Source organism: Callorhinus ursinus, unplaced genomic scaffold (genome assembly GCF_003265705.2).
Source record: "Callorhinus ursinus isolate GAN/ISIS: 27379988/994484 unplaced genomic scaffold, GSC_fseal_2.0 scaffold26, whole genome shotgun sequence".
Lineage (NCBI taxonomy): Eukaryota > Metazoa > Chordata > Mammalia > Carnivora > Otariidae > Callorhinus > Callorhinus ursinus.
Window position 1 is genome coordinate 23243217 of NW_027397088.1, and position 6638 is coordinate 23249854.

A 6638-nucleotide genomic window follows, 5' to 3' on the forward strand; every position below is an offset into this window, starting at 1 on the left:
TGGATGGAACTGGAGGGTGTTATGCTGAGTGAAATAAGTCAATCAGAGAAAGACATGTATCACATGACCTCACTGATATGAGGAATTCTTAATCTCAGGAAACAAACTGAGTGTTACTGGAGTGGTTGGGGGTGGGAGGGATGGGGTGGCTGGGTGATAGACACTGGGGAGGGTATGTGCTATGGTGAGCGCTGTGAATTGTGCAAGACTGTTGAATCACAGATCTGTACTTCTGAAACAAATAACGCAACATATTTTAAGAAAAAAGAAAAAGAAGAAGATAACAGGAGAGGAAGAAAAGGGGAGTATGTCAGAGGGGGAGACGAACCATGAGAGATGATGGACTCTGAAAAACAAACTGAGGGTTCTAGAGGGGAGGGGGGTAGGGGGATGGGTTAGCCTGGTGATGGGTATTGAGGAGGGCACATTCTGCATGGAGCACTGGGTGTTATGAACAAACAATGAATCATGGAACACTGCACCAAAAACTAATGATGTAATATATGGTGATTAACATAACAATAAAAAATTAAAATAAAAAAAAAGAATCACAACCCCCCCCCAAAAAAAAAGTAGAATCCCAATACTGCTATATACATGTTTTATAAGCAAATCAGAGCATTTTCATATAGAGTTGGCTCTCATTATTCAGGGTGGTTATTTTCTGGAAAGCCTTCACTAGTTAGCAGATACTGAACAATCGCTCCTAGGGCAAATACAGATTCGGATCCCTACAAGCCTCTGCTCACAACTGATCAATACACAATCTTGTCTTGTGTATATCTCTATTTTAAAAAGACACGTTGTATAATATATATTATTGATTCATTTACATTGAACTCATGGCCAAGAGTACTACAATTCAGGCCTCCCAGGGGCTTACAGAACACACCCCACTCTCTCTAGAAGGCAGACCACAGCGTTCTTGCACTTAGGAACACTAGTTAGCCCTTTACCTCTGAGCCCTGGAGCCATTTTTAAACAGCAAAATCAACAAAATCACAAAAATGAAAACATTGTGGCAGCAAATACACTTTGAAAGAGACACTTGTTTGCAGTCTAAGAGTTGAAATAAGAAAGGAGACCATCGGCTTGTTGGACTTCAGCTGGGAACATAAGCATCAGGTGACTCCAACTTAGCACCATTCTACAGTCAAAGCACCATGAGTATTGGTTTGGGGATTACAAATAACTTTTAGCAAGTAAAATATGGAATCTCTGAAGAATGAGGATTGACTGCATGTATGTATCATTTTAATTTTCTCTATTTTAAAGTCTTCATAGTTTTGTCCATTTTTCTATTTATGTCTTAGCACATTTACTAGCAATTTATATAGAATTCTTCATATATTTAAAGTATTAGTCTTTTCTTTAAAAGTTATTTGAGAGAGAGAGAGAGAGAGAGAGAGAGAGAGAGCACAAGCTGGGGGAGGGGCAGAGGGAGAAGCAGACTCCCCGCTGAGCAGAGAGCCCAACGGGAGACTCGATCCCAGGACCCTGAGATCATGACCTGAGCCAAAGGCAGATGCTTAGCCGACTGAGCCACCCAGGCACCTCTAGAATATTAGTCTTTTATTTCTTTGGTTTTGGACAAATATTTTATCAGTTTGTTGTCTATTAATTTTGTTCATTTTTTCATTTACGTAAGTTTTATAATTTCAATATGGTCAAACCTATTCCTCCTTTTTCTTCATACTTTCATTGGTGCTATTCCTAGAAGGCTCTTCATATCCAGAGATTAGGTAAGTATTCACATAAATCTTTATTCTTGTATAGATTCAATTTTGTTTTTAACATCTGTTTAGGGTCAATATTGGCATCTGGTATTAGAAGAGATTCTAATTTTTCTTCTAAATAATAAACATTCCTGGTGATATTTATTTAGTAATCCATCTTTTCCAACTTCATTGAAATATAATTTATGTATAACATCGTGTAAATTTAAGTGTAAATGGAATGATTTGATACACATATATACTGTGAAATGCTTACCACAATAAGGTTAGTCAACACATCCTCTAACTCACTTAAGTGCCATTTTTGTTATGATGAAAACATTAAATCTCTACTCTCATAGCAACCTTCAAGTATAAAATATACTATTGTTAACTATAGTCACCATGGTACACATTAGATCCCCAGGACTTACTCATCTTGTAACTGAAAGTTTGTACCCTTTTACCAACATCTCTCCATTTTCCCCACCCATTAGCGACTGACAACCACCATTCTACTCTATATAAGTTTAATGTTTTTAGATTTCACCTACAAGTGATATCATATAGTATTTATCTTTCTCTGGCTGATTTATTTCACTTAGCGTAACACCTTCAAGTTCCATCCAGGTTGTTGCAAATGGCAGGACTCCTTTTTTATAGCTGATTTTCTTGTTGTTGATGTTATATCCTGAAACTACTAAATTTGTTCATTAGGCCCAATAGTTTTTGGTAGAATACTCAGGATTTTCATGTCATCAACAAACAGAGACAATTTTACTTCTTCTTTCTGATTTTGATGCCTTTTATTTCTTTTCCTTGCCTGATTGGTCTGGCTAGGATTTACAGTAACTATGTTGAATCAGATTGGTAACACTGGGCACCTTTGTCTTGTTCCTGATCTGAGAGGAGAAACTTTCAGTTTTTCACTGTTGAGTATGATGTTAGCTGTGGGTCTGTCCTATAAATATATATACTGTTCCTTTAACCATGGGCTTAACCATTAACCAATGGTCAACCAAGGATGTGGTTTTTACCCTTGAGGAGAAGTCTATCCAAGTACACTTTCCTACCATCACACACTTCCACCCCAACGCCACTGGTCCTCTGTGGCTTTTCCTGGGACTGCTGGTGGATGTCAACCCACCCACGCTAAGAGAAATTGCTCATCAGATCACTAATACTTCCCTCCTAGAGAAGGGAATTTGAGACATAACAGCCCTGGTCACACAGCCTTGCTTCGTGTGTCTTTCCAGAGAAGCATACTTAATAAAACTTTTTTTTTTTTTTTTTGCTTCTGAGCTCCATATCCTGGCATCATGGTACTGCATTCAGGTTGGCTCCACCTAGTAACCTGGATTCTACAATCTCTTACAAGCAGCCAGTTTCAGTTCTGTGGCATGGCGGCTACTTGTGGTGCCTCTTCCTATGACTTAGCATCAGCCTCTGAAATCAGCCTCCCCTCTGCACACATTATTTTCAGCTGGAAAATGATCCCAAGTAAACTTCTGATTTTCTTTATTTTGTGCCCCAGACCTAACAGTGAGGACTAATACTTCTGCCTTGTTCTCCTCAAGGTTTTCTGTAGTTTTTGAAAATCCCTACGTTGAGTAGCATTTGCTTTTGTTACATCTCTATCTGCAGCATTTCCATTTACATTGTTGGTCTCATTCTTTTCAGAGAAGCTAAACAGAATGCATAACCTACTCCTTAAACTCAATGTTTTCCTTCCTAACACATACAGGGCTAGCACCATTTGGCTTTCTTCCTTTTACTTGTGTTGGATCTCCTCCCAGTCATTTGTTTTCCTAATGTCATCCCCTCAAATCTGTTCTGTGGGATCTCCCATAGTGAAAAATATCAGTAATTTCTGAGAATGCCAAAAGAATAAACTGTTCAAACAAATCTTGCCTACTGTCACATAACCTAGCTGTGATGTTTGCTGAGGCCCCTGCACTCATGAAGGGCATTCGCAACCACCACCTCCTGAACTCTATGTATTTGCTCAAGTCCAGTGTGCACTCAGTCAAGGCCAATATAAAAATAGACACCCACCTGTGAACCAAACTGCCCTACACTGTAGTTACCACCCAAGTAAAATACAGCATGGCCTGAGACATCCCATCTCCCAATTAGGCTAGATCCATAAAAGGCCAAATGGATGAATGCAAAACCAGCTTTGTTGCAAATCATCAAGATTTAACCTCACATAGCCTGGTCCCCACAAAAAATCTCAATCTCCAGGTTTCATTGTACCCCCTAAGTCCCAGTCTTTTGGTGTTCTTCAAGGTTCCTAAAATGCACTACCTATTGAGTTAGGAGGTAAATAACAGCCTGAGACATGAGCCAAATGAGTAATCAGACAAAACAATATGGCAGCTGTAATATGTGAGTGCTCCCTGGGACTGTTCATCCCTGCTCTTCACACTTCCCAGTGAAGTCTGAGCCTAGCATCAGTTCACTCCACAGGGACTCTGTCTGGGGAACAAACATGCTCTCATCCTTGCTTTACTCTGGCCTGGGGTGGAGGGAGATAGAGAATGATGTCTGAGAGATTCAATCTACCAAACAGGGAAATGTGTACCAATAACTGGGAGTAAAGTGTGGAAAAAGAGAAGTCAGAACTGCTCTAGAAAAAAGAGGTCTGTGAGAGAGGTGTTCCTTGAACACTTGCCTATGGTGTTTAGTGTGTGAACTAATAAGATCATGATGGAAGGTACTGAAAAGTCACCATCATCATCGTCATCGTCATCAATCATCATCATCATCATCATCATCATCATCATGTTATTATTACTGACTCGTTGAGAGATGGAAAGTCTGGTTAGAGGAGAAAGAAGTGCTCTGTATTCTTGAATAAACTCATATTCACATCTTCCTCTCCTCCGCTATGACTGTAAGAGCCTACAAAAGAATTACAGTCATAGAAGAATAGTAATATTGCTCACCTTGACAATGAAATATGGAATATATCATTGGCTATTTTTTCTTTGGAGGTTTTTACAGTGTTGTCAGAAATCCTAAGGTCCTTAAAACTCAGTGGACAAGACCCCTCTCTTTGATTGGGCTTTCCTGTTAGAAGTCATGGTCTATGAGCAATTTCTTTACTCAGCATTTTTTTCTGAGTGTGAAGAAGTGAAAATCCACTGCTTTGGGGACAGGACAGTAAACACAGGAATTTCAGAAAGGAGCTAGAAATCAGGGCATATGGGGACACAAGACCAAAGGCTGTTGGGAGGCTAATCTTATATAGAGTTTGGATTCTCCACACAAGGCTTGAGACGGAAAGAGACGTAGTTTGGAATGGGTGTGTTCTGCCCTACCTTGAATCTGCATTCAGAACTAAGGAATTTTTTTTATTATGTTATGTTAATCACCATACATTACATCATTAGTTTTTGATGTAGTGTTCCATGATTCATTGTTTGTGTATAACACCCAGTGCTCTATTCAGTATACGTGCTCTCTTTAATACCCATCACCAGGCTAACCCATCCCCTCACCCCACTCCCCTCTAGAACCCTCAGTTTGTTTCTCAGAGTCCATTGTCTCTCATGGTTCATCTCCCCCTCTGATATCCCCCCCTTCATTTTTCCCTTCCTGCTATCATCTTCTTTTTCTTTTTTAACATATAATATATTATTTGTTTCAGAGGTAGAGGTCTGTGAATCAACAGTCTTACACAATTCACAGCGCTCACCATAGCACATAACCTCCCCAGTGTCTATCACCCAGCCACTCCATTCCTCCCATCCCCCACCACTCCAGCAACCCTCAGTTTGTTTCCTGAGATTAAGAATTCCTCATATCAATTGGGTGGCTGGGTGACAGACATTGGGGAGGGTATGTGCTATGGTGAGCACTGTGAATTGTACAAGACTGATGAATCACGGATCTGTACTTCTGAAACAAATAATGCAATATATGTTAAGAAAAATAAAAGAAGAAGATAGCAGGAGGGGAAGAATGAAGGGGAGTAAGTTGGAGGGGGAGACGAACCATTAGAGACGATGGACTCTGAAAAACAAACTGAGGGTTCTAGAGGGGAGGAGGGTGGGGGGATGGGTTAGCCTGGTGATGGGTATTAAAGAGGGCACATTCTGCGTGGAGCACTGGGTGTTCTGCACAAACAATGAATCATGGAACACTACATCAAAAACTAATGATGTAATGTATGGTGATTAACATAACAATAAAAAATTATTTTTAAAAAAAGAATTCCTCATATCAGTGAGATCATATGATACATGTCTTTCTCTGACTGACTTATTTCACTCAGCAAAATACCCTCCAGTTCCATCCACGTTGTTGCAAATGGCAAGATTTCATTCCTTTTGATGGCTGAATATTCCATTGTATGGGAATTTTTAACTGAGACCAGACCCCACAAGAGAAGAAAAGAGGTTCTTAGAGGTCAAGATGTAGAAGATACCAAAAAGACTAGATTCTGCTGCTGAAGAAATTGACATTCTCCATTATCCATTTCAACCCCACCTCAGAATGATATCCTTTCACACCATCACTAAAACTGTGTGTAATTAAAACAATTAAGCATTTTCTCCAAACTCATTACATCCATCAAACTGCCTTCAGATAGTCCGTTTCGGGACCCAAGGTAGATATAATATCCATATCAAACTTAATATCTACATCAAATAACTTATAACATAAGTAAGATGAAGCATTAAAAATCATGTGACACATAACAGCTTAATAAAGAAAACTACTAAATGGCCATTCACTTCCATTGAATCATGACTTTCCTGGGACTCCAGTTCCACCTGCATAAATGGAGTGACCACAGTCAGCCATCTCCAAAGCCCATTCCAGAGTCCAAATTCTTTGATGTTGAAATGTATAAATGACTTTCCCTGTTCTCCAGCCACTCCTTCACAAAGGTCCAAGTCTCTGAGAAGCACAGCA